Source organism: Ahaetulla prasina, chromosome 1 (genome assembly GCF_028640845.1).
Source record: "Ahaetulla prasina isolate Xishuangbanna chromosome 1, ASM2864084v1, whole genome shotgun sequence".
Lineage (NCBI taxonomy): Eukaryota > Metazoa > Chordata > Lepidosauria > Squamata > Colubridae > Ahaetulla > Ahaetulla prasina.
In genome coordinates, this window is record NC_080539.1 from 20,312,385 (window position 1) to 20,326,006 (window position 13,622).

At 42.1% G+C, this 13,622-nt stretch overlaps 1 protein-coding gene across 10 annotated transcripts in view; it reads right to left on the reverse strand.

Moving 5' to 3' along the window:
• The window catches only part of CLIP2 (CAP-Gly domain containing linker protein 2), a 106,410-nt gene extending 92,807 nt beyond the window's left edge, over positions 1 to 13,603 (reverse strand). For 5 of the 10 annotated variants that reach the window (XM_058164325.1, XM_058164323.1, XM_058164319.1 and 2 more), the window contains exon 1: positions 5,728 to 6,252. The gene's annotated coding sequence lies outside the window, so the exon portion shown is untranslated. Of the gene's footprint in view, positions 1 to 5,727; positions 6,254 to 13,402 lie in introns of those variants that run through there. The other 5 variants (XM_058164320.1, XM_058164321.1, XM_058164317.1 and 2 more) reach the window with 3 other exon arrangements.
• Positions 13,604 to 13,622: the final 19 nt, after the last annotated feature.

Consider the following 13,622-nt stretch of genomic DNA (forward strand, 5'->3'; position numbering starts at 1 on the left):
TTCTGATTTTCCTTTCATCTCCAAGGAGGCCTAGTACAATGTGTGTGTGTATATATATACATTCACATATCTAATTTACATATACATATTTTTCACAAAGTTAATACAATAATATTGAGAAGCACCACTATGCTAGAACAGTAGATTTAGACTGAGTAATTATTTAAAATCTTTAAAATCTTCAACTCAGCAAAGAAAAGGCGGGACTCACCAAGATGGCGAGTGTTTATATAGTGTTTATATATATAACACTTCATATATATATGTTATATATATGTTATATATAGTGTTTATAATCTTTTTGTATGATACCTACATATATTGTTGTGACAAAATAAATAAATAAAAAATAAATAAAAAATCAGGACTGGGAATTGTAAACTATTATGTTCTAAATACACACAAAGAAGCTCTGAAAATCGTAATTTTGGGACAGTTTTAAAGATGCAAGAGAAGGAGATACTTCTACATATACAAAACTCTTGAGAATTAGCTATGTATGAATGTATGTAATGCAATAAGAGCCAAATGGATGTGGTGTTTAAGGCATCAGGTTAGAAACTAGGAATTCTAGTCCCACCTTAGGCATGAAGCCAACTGAGTGACCTTGGGCCAGTCATTTTCTCTCAGTCCTAGGTAGAAAACAATGGCAAACCACTTTTGAAAAACCTTGCCAAGAAAACTACAGGATTCAACCTAACATAGATTTTGGAGTTCTATTATGTTTTGGAATCATGTTTTTAATTGTAAACCATTTTGGAATTTATTTAGCGAAAATGAAAAATGGTATACAATATAACCCTCCCCATTTTTAGGTATACTTTCAAATTAAATCATGTATCACAATTATTACCCCATCCACTCATATTCTGGGTCAGTGATTTTATTTATTTATACCTCTCTAATATTATTTTTATAAATAACTTGAGGTAAACACACACACACAGGCCTAGTGTGCCATGAAAAATAGCATGGCATGTCACTGTGATATGTTCATTAGCATTCTAGGCATATGCAACTTCTGAAAGAATGAGCAAGGTTGGATCTGGCCCATTTGTGGACAGCAGACCTCTGAGAGGAATTCAACATAACTCAACCAGTAGTGAAATCCAAATTTTTTTACTACCGGTTCTGTGGGTGTGGCTTGATGGGCATGGCAGGGGAAGGATACTGCAAAATCCCCATTCCCTCCCCACTCTAGGGGAAGGATACTGCAAAATCTCCATTCCCACCCTACTCCGCTACCGGTTCTCTGAACTGCTCAAAATTTCCGCTACCGGTTCTCCAGAACCTGCTGGATTTCACCCCTGAACCCAACCCAATACCATGGATAAAAAAAAGAAAGAAAATCAACTTTAAACATAAATGGAAATATTCTCATTTGCTATAACTCTTGCTGATCAAATGGTAGGTATGGCTTTATATAAAGCCTGCCAGGCTTCATGATTACAGAATAAATCCTGTTGTAGCAGAAAATCCTTTCTTAGCATAAAACTGGTTTATTGGAGCAAATGTTTCATCTCTGATATTCTTCCCATGCTCCTTAGTGCTTGCCAAAGACTCATGCAGTAGATCATAATGTATAAAGAGATCTTGGAGACATACAAGTCACGAATAGCATCATATTAATTGCATCTGCTCACAAGTATGTTCCATGAACTTTAAAGTGACTTAGTTCCCCCCCCCAAAAAAAGACACAGTATAAGATTGCAACATTAGACAGTCCCATTTTTGCCCACCCTGGGTCTCCTGCTTGAGAAAAGGGTTGGACTAGAAGATCTCAAAGGTCCCTTTCAACTCTGTTATTCTATTCTGTTAAATCAAGTTATACAGAGGAATTATTGAGTCTGTCATTTGCACCTCTATAACTGTCTGGTTCGGTTCTGCAACCCAACAAGAAAAACACAGACTTCAGAGGATAATTAGAACTGCAGAAAAAATAATTGCTACCAACCTGCCTTCCATTGAGGACCTGTATACTGCACGAATCAAGAAGAGGGCCGTGAAAATATTTACAGACCACTCGCATCCTGGACATAAACTGTTTCAACTCCTACCCTCAAAACGACGCTATAGAGCACTGCACACCAGAACAACTAGACACAAGAACAGTTTTTTCCCGAAGGCCATCACTCTGCTAAACAAATAACTCCCTCAACACTGTCAGACTATTTACTGAATCTGCACTACTATTAATCGTTTCATAGTTCCCATCACCAATCTCTTTCCACTTATGACTGTATGACTATAACTTGTTGCTGGCAATCCTTATGATTTATATTGATATATTGATCATCAATTGTGTTGTAAATGTTGTACCTTGATGAACGTATCTTTTCTTTTATGTACACTGAGAGCATATGCACCAAGACAAATTCCTTGTGTGTCCAATCACACTTGGCCAATAAAAAATTCTATTCTATTCTATTCTATTAAATGCTTCATAACGCAACTCAAATATCTGACGAAAGTCAAAACAGGCTGTACTTAATTTGTTCCCATCATCTTGCATAACCAGGTTTTGGCGGGTCTGTGGAACAAAGAAAAACACTGAGTAAATTTAGAATGGGGTTTTGATTGTATCTGTGAAAAACTGGCAGCACACGGTCCTATCATTTTGAGGCTAAAGCAAACAAAGCCTTTTTTTAATAACCCTCAAAATAGGGTAACTTTAAAAAGAAAAGGTAGAAAAACATTTCAAAATTCTTCAAAGTGTGTCATCCACAGATCAGGGTTTGCAACAAGGGATTTCACATCAAACTGCCACACTCCTGAAGCTTTTATTATTATTATTATTATTATTATTTTAACTTAAAAGAAAAGTATACAGGCACTTCACATCACCTTGCAGAAATGCACGCTGAGACCTGAGAGCTGGTTGCTCATTAAAAAAAATACAAGGAAGGTTTTTTTTGCAATATCAAGATGGATAATTGAACCCACCAACATACCAAGGTAAAGGTAAAGATTCCCCTTGCACATATGTGCTAGTCATTCCCAACTCTAGGGGGCAGGCGAAGAACCAGTGCCGTCAAAGGCGAAGAACCAGTGCCGTCCAAAGATGTCTCCATGATCATGTGGCCGGCATGACTAAACGCCAAAGGCGCATGGAAAGCTGTTACCTTCCTTATTTTTCTACTTGCATTTTTTACCTGCTTTTGAACTGCTAGGTGGGTGGCAGAAGCTGGGACAAGTAACGGGAACTCACCCCGTTACACGGAACTAGGGATTCAAACCGCTGAACTGCCAACCTTTCGATCGACAAGCTCAACGTCTTAGCCACTGAGCCACCTTCCAACATACCAAGCCCACATTTTAAAGGTGGTCAAGGGGCCATGCTTGGAAATCCATAAAGGGAAACAGCCATGGCATCATGGTTCAAGATACAGCCTTCCCAGAGAAATGTCATGATCAAGAAAAATGAGGTTAGCTCTCAAATTGTGCACTTTTAGAGAATAAATAAAAACAGCCTTGTTCACCCCAACTTTCAGGATGACATTGGCCCATGGACTTTAATATCTGTTGGTATGTACAGGTAGTCCTTGACTTACGACCACAATTGAGGCCAACATTTCTATTCTTCAGTGAGATATTTGTTAAGGGAGTTTTGGCCCATTTTACGACCTTTCTTGCCACAGTTGTTAAGTGAATCACTGCAGTTGATAAGTTAGTAACACAGTTGTTAAGTGTATCCGGATTCCCCATTGACTTTGCTTATTAAAAGATTGCAAAGGGTGTTCATGTGACCTTTGGTCATAAGTGTGAACCAGTTGCCAAGCATCTGAATTTTGATCACATGATCATGGGGATGCTACAAAGGTCATAAGTGTGAAAAACGGTTATGTCACTTTTTTCAGTACTGTTGTAACTTTGAATGGTCACTAAATGAACTGTTGTAAGTCAAGGACTTACCTTGACCCATGCTGTATTTTGCGCGAGCTTTGCACCACCCAGGACAAAGAGTACAGCCCCACTTTTATTGAAGCACATGTTCAAGGGCAACTCAGTCTTGTTCAAGTGACCATAATGTAGGCGTACAGGTAGTCCTCGACTTATGACAGTAATTGGGACCAGAATTTTCATTGCTAAGCAAGGTGGTTGTTAAATGAGTTGTGACCAATTTTACTACCTTTTCTGCCATGGTCGTTAAGCAAATCACTGCAGTTAAGTCCATCATGCAGTCATTAAGTGAATCCAGCGTCACAAATTGATGTTGCCTGTCAGTAGTCAGCTGGGAAGGTTGCAAATGTCAATCACATCACCCTGGGATGCTGCAACCTTTTTAAATACATGCTGGTTGCCAAAGCACTCAAATTTTGATCATGGACTTTGAGGATGCTACAACAGTTTAAGCGCAAGGACTGGTTGAAAGTCACTTCCCCCCCCCCAGTGCCGTTGAATCTTTGAACAGTTGCTAATGATGGTAACTTGAGGACTATCTGTATGAGGTGCCTTTCAGGTTCCTAACAATAATGAGAAAGCGTTCTGCCTATGCTCAGAGGGTTGTCATATCTTCTACTTGTTGCTGAAAGCCAACACGGAAAGTTCAGCAGTCCTATCCCAAATATGACTAAATGTCACCCCTCACTTATCCTATCCCTCTGTTACTCCAAATATTTATCTACAGCATCCTTATCCAAGCTCTCCTCTTACAAAACACAAAGTACCTCTACATAAGCGAGTAAACATGTTGAGGAAGATGGAGAACAGGTCCCACTGTTGTTTATTTTCATTATTTTTTAAAAAAAAATCTCATTCCTGCATTCTTACGCTTTGCATCTCAGAAGAAATTTAACTAACGAACCTCCCCTCTTCAAAGCTTTTATGTTTGGGGAAGAAGGCTAAAGCAGGGGTCCCCAACCTTGGTCACTTTAAGACTTGTGGATGGAACTCTGGGAGTTGAAGTCCACAAGTCTTAAAGTGGCCAAGGTTGGAGACCCCTGGACTAAAGCATCTCCCCCCAGCCCCCACTCCCATCTACACAAACATATCCCCATCGCCAATAGATGTCAGATAAACACACCAAGCACAACGCCAGCTGGCGGTTAAAAAGAGGCGTGTGGTGTGCGTTCACTCACGAGCAAAGAAGGTTGTGCACAGAAACCTTCTCCCCCCTCCCCACCTCAAATCTTTCTGACTCAAAACCTGGCCCGCTTGGCCCCACAGAAAATTGCAGCCAGCTGCCGACCACATGACATCCTCTTCCTGACCCCCATGCTCAGAAGTGGGCTGGGTTGCTGGCTGACTCTTCATTCAATCATGGCCAGGTGCCAGCCATCCTCTCACCCGCCCCCCCCAACCTTACCTCAGACACAAGGATGCCCACCACTGGGGGGGGGGGCGCAGCAGAAGGACAGCCATTGATTGAACTCTCAAGTGGGGGAGGCACCACCGGTCCCACCCATCCCCTTCTTTCCCCCCAAAAAAGGGGGTGACTCTTCTCTTCCGTCCCCTCCCACCACCCCCCCAACATCCGCATCCCCTGTGACATTTGCTGACAGGGGAAGGAGCCAAATTGTGGACCCCGAAGAGCCCAACAATCACCCCCCACCCCACATTTTGAGACTCCTCTTGCACCCCCACCCTCCATGCCACCCCCACCCCATCATCCTCCCCCTCCTTTGTTGCTAGATGCCTCTCTCCCCACCACTCCCCACCCCGCCATCCCCTCCCCACCCCTGTAGCTTTGCAACCCGCCCAGCTGGCCCCCTCCCGCTCTCGGCTTACCTTCCTTCTTTCCTTCCTTCCTTCCACCCGGCCCCAGTCCGGACGGAGAACCGGTTCCCCCAAAAAAGCTGAGCTTTTTCTCCTTCTCCTTTTCCCGGCCTGACTTAGGCCATGGCCCCGAAGCGCGCCGGCTCTCTCTCTCTCTCTTTTAACAGAAAGGACGCCGGGGGCGGCGGCGGCGGCGCTGCTCCGTGGAAGGCGCGCCGGCGCCTGCCACTCCCTTCGGATGCAAAAGGAGCGGCATCCGCCGAGGCAGCCGGAGCGGCGGGCGAGAAGATGCAAGGGATGCCGCCAGGAACGAGGATGCTCAGCCTTGGCTTTGCTTGGCTTGCCTCCGTCCGCCCAGCCGAGCTTAGCTGGGCTTGGCTTGGCTTGAGGTTCCAAGCAGGGAAAGAGGGGAGATCGCGGCAGGCACTTGCAGCAGAGCCAAGCGACGCTTCGGCCTCCCCGGCGCTTTCTGCGAGGCTAAACAAGCCTTTTGCCTGGAACAAAAGGGGAAGGAGCCGCGCGGGCCCGTAGAGAGGGAGACGGGAGGGGAGGGGCAGTTCCAGCTGTTTTGCACCGAGCCGCTCATTTCGCAGAGCGATCTAAAAGCCTCGTCTCTCGGGTTCTCGGGCCCCGGCGCTGCAGCGGAAATCAGGCGGGAGGGCGGGAAATCCTTCGCCCATTCATTCATTCATTCAGGCAAGCACAGAGAGAGGGAGGGTGCGTTTCCCACCACGGATTAAACTAGGGTGGAATAAACAGCCATCAAGGGGGAAAGGCAAATTGCGCTCTTCTCCTCCTCCTCCCCTCCCCTCAGCCCCTTTCAAGGGCTTTTAGAATCCCGTTTTAAAAAAAACAAAACTAAAGGTGATTTTTGAAGGTTGCCGATGCGCTTTTCCTGCGAGATGTACGAAAAGTGAAATTTGCTAAAATAAGGCTACATAACAAAACAAAAGCGACAAATCGCCCAACGTGTTTTGTCTTGATTAGGCTTTGCCGGGGCAGTGCAAAACCCGTTTTGTTGATGTTCAAGTATTGATCGGTATGTTATGCAAACCCAGAAAACATATTAATTCAGAAAGCGGCTCAAGTGTGAACAGGCGTAGTGTGTGTGTCTTAACGAGCTGCAAGCATCCTTGTTTTTAATTGCTATCAATTAATTCAGAGATGCCTTTGAGTAAGGCTGGCTGTTTGACATGGTGCAGCCATGTCACTATCTTGCAGGGCTGCCTTCCCAGATGTTTTTCAACTTCCGAGGCTTACTGGCGACCTGCTTGTCTTTTGATGTCTCCCATCCAATTACTAACCAGATCTGACTCTGCTTAGCTTGTGCACACAGAGAAAGTGAGCCAGGTACTGTTATACCTTCTGAAACAAAAAGAAGGTTATAAGAAGGAAAATGATGCACAGCGACAAAAATGCACTGGAACACAAAAAGAATCTGAAATAAATAAAAATGACCAGCAGGTATCCACATGCTCTGAGCGGGAATAAATATATAATACACAAACTGGTGGACTTAATGCATAGAAAAAATGTAACGGTAAAAAAAAGATACCGTATTATTGGAGTTTCTCCTGATTGACCATGTTTTATGGAATCATATTGTAATGTATTATTTTTCTATATCAAGTTAATTTATTTTATATGTTGTATATATCAGAGTGTATACTCCAACTAGCTTTTATCTTTTGAAGAAACTGTACTTATTCTTTTAACATTCCATTCATTTTACTGGACAGACTTTTAAATGCATTGGCTTTAGTAATGATTCCAATGGGGTCCTCCCATTACAGGTAGTCCTCAACTTACAACAGCTCATTTAGTGACCATTCGAAATTATAACAACACTGAAAAAGTGATTTATGACCGTTTTTCACATTTATGACCATTGCAGCATCTCCATGGTCATGTGATCAAAATTCAGATGCTTGGCAACTGACTCATATTTAGGATGGTCAGTGTCCTGGAGTTATGTAATCACCTTGTATAACCTTCTGACAAGCAAAGTCAATGGGAAAGCCAGATTCACTTAACAACCGTGTGACTAATTTAACAACCGCAGTGTTTCACTCAAGAACTGTGGCAAGAAAGGTCGTAAAATGGAGCAAAACTCACTTAACAAATGTCTCACTTAGCAACAGAAATTTAGGGCTCAGTTGTAGTCGTAACTCAAGGACTAGCTGATTACAATATTTATATGCTGGTTTTTCTCTTGAAACTCAAGAACGTACATATGGGTGTCTTTTAATTTTATCCACAAAACACTTCTATGAGGTAAGTTGGGCTGTAAAATATGGTGTTTGCCCAACATGGCTGAACTCCCTTGGCCAAACCAAGATGTAGTATCTGACAGCTTAGGAACCAATGGCTTTCTAGTGGTGTCTGTGGAGGGACGATCAAAACAGACACACCATTTCTTTTGTCTATATTTCTCTCAATACATTAAATCAAAATCATCCCAAAGAAAAAATATTTTTAACATATTTATTTGTTTGTCAACAATAATAAAATACAAAATGGAGAAACAGAAAAACGAACATCCAACACTAGCAGTGAAGAAAAGAAAAAAAGTGTTTTTTTATATATACAAAAAGGCGGGGGTGGGGGAGGAAAAAAATCCAAATGTCAAATATATCTAACATTGAACATAAAAAATCCACCCCGGCTGGAAGCTGAAAAATAGAAAAAATGGAAGGGTTTTCTTCCCCTTATATTACGGGTCTACAAATAGTTATAAGCTTTCCCATCTTTATTTGATAGAAATACTATATTAAATAAACAAATATTCCAGATGAGAAAATATATCTAATAATCACATTGACCCAGAATCTAATCATAATATATGTAGAAAAAAAGAAACACTCAATAGGTTAACCCAAATATTACACTAATCTTCAAATCCCTCTGTCAACCATCTGTTATTGTATTTAACACGTAGAAAGTCCATAAATGGCTTCCAGTCTCTAATAAAGCTCTCTAGTCCATTTTCTCTAATCAAATCAGTTAGTTTGGCATCTTTACTAATTACCCCAAAGAAAAAATATATGGCAGAACTGCACCCTGAAAAAAACTCGATATGAAATTTACCATTTCCTATATTTACTATTTACTATATGTTCACATTTTAAAAATACTTTCAAAAATATCAGTGATAAATTATGAATAGTCTGATATATACATATCACAGTCAGCTAAGAATCACTATTGAAAATGAGCTAAAAAGGTTCACATGATCAATACAATATGAATCATGGAATGGAATTGTTTGTTGAAGAAAGTTCAGTCCATATTACTAAAAAATTTACGTATCTCACAATATAGATTTTATACATAAATAAAGCCAAATATCACTCATGCTCTCGTTACCTCTCGCCTGGACTACTGCAATGCTCTCTACATGGGGCTCCCCTTGAAGAGCACCCGGAGACTTCAGCTAGTTCAGAACGCGGCTGCGCGGGTTATTGAGGGAGCGTCTCGGAGCTTCCACATAACACCTATCCTGCGCAGACTGCACTGGCTACCTGTTGTTTTCCGGGTGTGCTTCAAGGTATTGGTTACCACCTTTAAAGCCCTCCATGGCTTAGGACCGGGCTATCTACGGGACCGTCTACTGCCGGCTTCTATCTCCCATCGTCCGGTACGTTCCCACAGAGAGGGACTCCTCAGGGTGCCGTCAGCCAAACAGTGTCGACTGGCGGCCCCAGGGGAGGGCTTTCTGTGTGGGAGCTCCGACCCTGTGGAACGAACTTCCCCTCGGACTTCGACAATTACCTGACCTTAGGACCTTTCGCCGCGAACTTAAAACTTATTTATTTCGTATGGCTGGACTAGCCTGATTTTTATTTTTATTGGATGGGTTTTTAAAATTTTATGATTTTACGGGGGAGTACGTTTTTTAACATTTTGGGCATTTAAATTAGTTTTTTAAGGGATGTTTTTAATTATTGTGTGTATTTATATTTTATCTGCCTGTTCACCGCCCTGAGTCCTTCGGGAGAAGGGCGGTATACAAATTAAAATATTATTATTATTATTATTATTATTATTGTAAGAGCATAATAGAATAAAAGAGTTGCAAGAGACCTTGGAGGTTTTCTAGTTCAACTGCCTGCATAAGCAGGAAACTTTATACCAGTCATAACCTTTTTTTCCTTGGGTGCCGAAGGCATGCACGTGCTATCGCACACGCGCACCCACACCCACATGCCCTGGCCCCCTGCACATCTGCAACATCTGCGTGTGATCCCCCAGGGCCCCGTATTGGGCCTAGCAGGCCTCCCTGAAGCCTCCAGAGGCCACAAACAGCCTGTTTCTGGACTTCCGGTAAGCCTTTTTTTCGTCCTCCCCAGGTTTCAGAGGCTTTCTTGGAGCCTCTGGGAGGGCGAAAACAGCCTCCCCTGGCCCTCTGGAAGCCCTTTGTAGGCTGGGAACAACCCATTTTAGGACTTCCGGGAGGCCTCAGCTGGCCGACGCGCGCAGATGCGTGTTGGAGCTGACCTAGGGCAATGGCTCGCGTGCCTGCAGAGATGGCTCCATAGGTTCGCCATCACGGCCTTATACCATTTCAGACTGTCCAATTTCTTTTTAAAAGCTCCAGTGTTGGAGCCGCCACAACTTCCGGGAGCGAACCAGCAGAACATACTATTTTTGCAGTGATGAAATCCAAATTTTTTACTACTGGTTCTGTGGGCGTGGCTTGGTGGGCATGGCAGGAGAAGGATACTGCAAAATCTCCATTCCCACCCCACTCTGGGACCAGCCAGCAGTGGTATTTTCCAGTTCTCCAAACTACTCAAAATTTCTGCTACTGGTTCTCCGAACTGCTCAAAATTTCCGCTACCAGGTTCTCCAGAACCTGCTGGATTTCACCCCTTTGTAGCCTTTTTGGCTACAAACTGCAATTCTGCATAAAGGGCTGCTTACTTAGATTCCTTTTTAAAAATTAAAACATACTGAAGAAACTTTACCATACAGCTCTTAGATCTGCTCCTTAACATTTTCCCACTTACATAGATTATTTCTCAGAGAGAACCTCAAAATTATTGCATCAATATGCATAAAGAGTTGAAGCCAAAAAGAGACGTAGATGGATAAAACCAAATCATACGAGTCAGAGACCCCTCAATTTTCTTGCACTCCAAGAAATGCAACGACAACATGCAGAACAAAAGAGATTTGGAAAAGAAGAACAACCAGAGAATAGTGGAAACCCTACTTCAACCTACTCTACCCTGGTGCCCTAAATTATGTTTGGAATATGGCTCTCAGGTATTCCAGGTACCTTATAGTACTTCCTGTATCACCAAGCAAAATGAAAGACAAATATTAACTAAGGTATAGCCTAGCTGCCTTCAAAATGATGCCCTTCAAATGTCTTTTATTATAATGGCTTAAAATGATAGACTCATCGTTCATCATGACCAGAGGATGCCTGCTTAGTGAAGGCTGTTGGAAGGAAAAACCTGCAGTGTTCTCCCTATTATTGTAACCCATATGCTGCCATCTACCTTACAGCTGCTTTATCCATCATTTTCGGGTCAAGGTCATCCCTGAAGTAGACAAAGACAGTGCAAAGAGAAGCCAGCTCTAACAACTTATTATTCTGACCCAATGAGGCCGCAAATCAGTGACCCAGTTCCAAACGGGTACTGCACAATTCTTGCGACAACAAGCTTGAGAGACACCCAAAAAGGACTTTTGTTTGCTGGCTATTTGCCAAGAAATTTGGTTTTAATGGTTTGCAATCTCAGCTTCTGAAAAAGAAACAACTCATTCATCATTTTGAAGGCGGGCTGATAGGAAGGGGGTGAAACTGATTTTCTTTTTGATTGCAAGGACAGAGTAAAAAAAGAAACAGAATGAACTGAATTCCTTCCAACAGAATCCAACAGAATCATACACTGCAAAATGATTCTGGCGTGGTTCGCTCATTCTTCTAAGCAAATTGCTTAATTTGATTCATTAAATAAGCCACAATTTAATGCTAAACTATAAACCAGGATTTAGAAACCACAATCACCAGTCACTGAATATACAAAATCAAAAAAAGGCATATGGGTGAAGTGCAGTATGCAAATCCAGACAAAACAGTATTGGGCTGTTATAGGCAGCTGTTTGAGATAACCCAAGAGTTAAGAATCAGATACAATAATCTAGGACACCAGAACAGAACAGAAATGAATTCAGGAACGTCCTATGGCTCATACAAGGTACAAAAGCAATGGAGAGTCATTCTCCTCATTCTCCTTTATAGAGGATTATATGGTCAACTTGGTGGGACAATTGCAATTCTGACATTTGACACAAGGTAGAACATCAACAGGAAGCTCTCCCATTCTCCTTCCTGTGGAGGGGGACACAATGACCAGAGCAGGAGGAAAGATTCAGGGCAGGGCCAGTGCACCTCCCTTACGGAAAAACAACAACAACTGTCAATTGCAGTTTTGCAGTTAATCACATGGGGCTGCTATTCACAGATCTCAACAATTCCCAAGGAGTAAAATTATAGTATTCCCAATTTTCTAAGTCCTTAACAACATGCCAAGTTGCTCAGGACCTCAAAACGTTGCAGCAAGTAGCAATATCCAATCACTCTTAGTTGATCTTGGAAAAAAGCTAAGGAGACTTGGAAGATTAGTAAAGAGATAGGAGATCACCACTAAGAACTGGGGGTGGGGGGAGGAAATCCCAGAAAAAGGCCATAACCATAAGCACCTGGAAGAAGTCAGGACAAAGTCATACACATCATGTCATTACATTAATGACACAAATGATGTAATATGCATCATTCACAACTTGACACAAGGGATATGGAGTATATAATTTGCCTCTTTTGTGCAATGGCACCGTGATGCATATGGTATTACCTATCCTCTCTTCCTTCCCCATTGCTGGCACAAACCACTTCCTTACTGTGATCATGGAAACCACATGGATGGTTCACGTAGTCCCAACATTAACTATTTAGGTAAAAGGAGTAAAGGAAGCTACACCTAAAAATTTATTTAATAAGAATTGATTTCTCGTTTTGAAGTAGGGGGCCTCAACAACCCAAGCAAATAGCAAGTTTTGGGCAACACTATTGGGCAATACTTAACGCTCACTTAATGCTCCAGAGCAGCAGCTATTACATTTATGAACAGGAAAACAAGAGACATGTGTGTGCGATTCTTTTAGAGAGATAACTTTAGTCCCCTCAAATTCATCAGCTCAATGGCACATTCTCTGTCTCTCTATACTTTGCATATTAATCCCCTTAAGGTGATGCTTATGATTTTGTTTATCACTCCTTGCAAGCAATGAAGTTGCTGTCATGCGTTGCTGCATGTTAAATTATATATATTATATATTTATAAACCTACGAAAACAAATATATTTATTATATATAAAAGTTGTCTTTGCTACTGGGATACCCACAGCCATTGTCACATCTGAATGTAACACAATACGGTATACAGAATAAGAACTGGAAGGGACCTTGGAGGTCTTCTACTGCCCCCTGCTCAAGCAAGAGATCTTATATTATTCCGGAGTAATGGCTGTCCAAATTCTTCTTAATCTTAATTTTTTTTCTGCAATGCTAACGCGTCATTTTTGTCCCATGGCTGACTTGGGCACAAGCCCCACATCAAATGCTGCTCCTCCCGATCTCCCACTAAGATGAGATGACAAGGAAAAAAAACCTCACCGGCTGAATTTCTGCCTGCCGTGCAGCAAGTGAAAGCTTAAGACATACAAAATAAGAAACTATTTGTCATAAGTCATTTTGAATTAAATCAGAATTCCCCCAGATGGGTTCTTAGCGTAGAGTCACAGCTTCCACGATAAACATCCAGATTCTCAATCCAACGCCTCTGATGGGCACCAGAAAACCAGGACGCTCAGCGACATCCGGACCCAACTAAGGG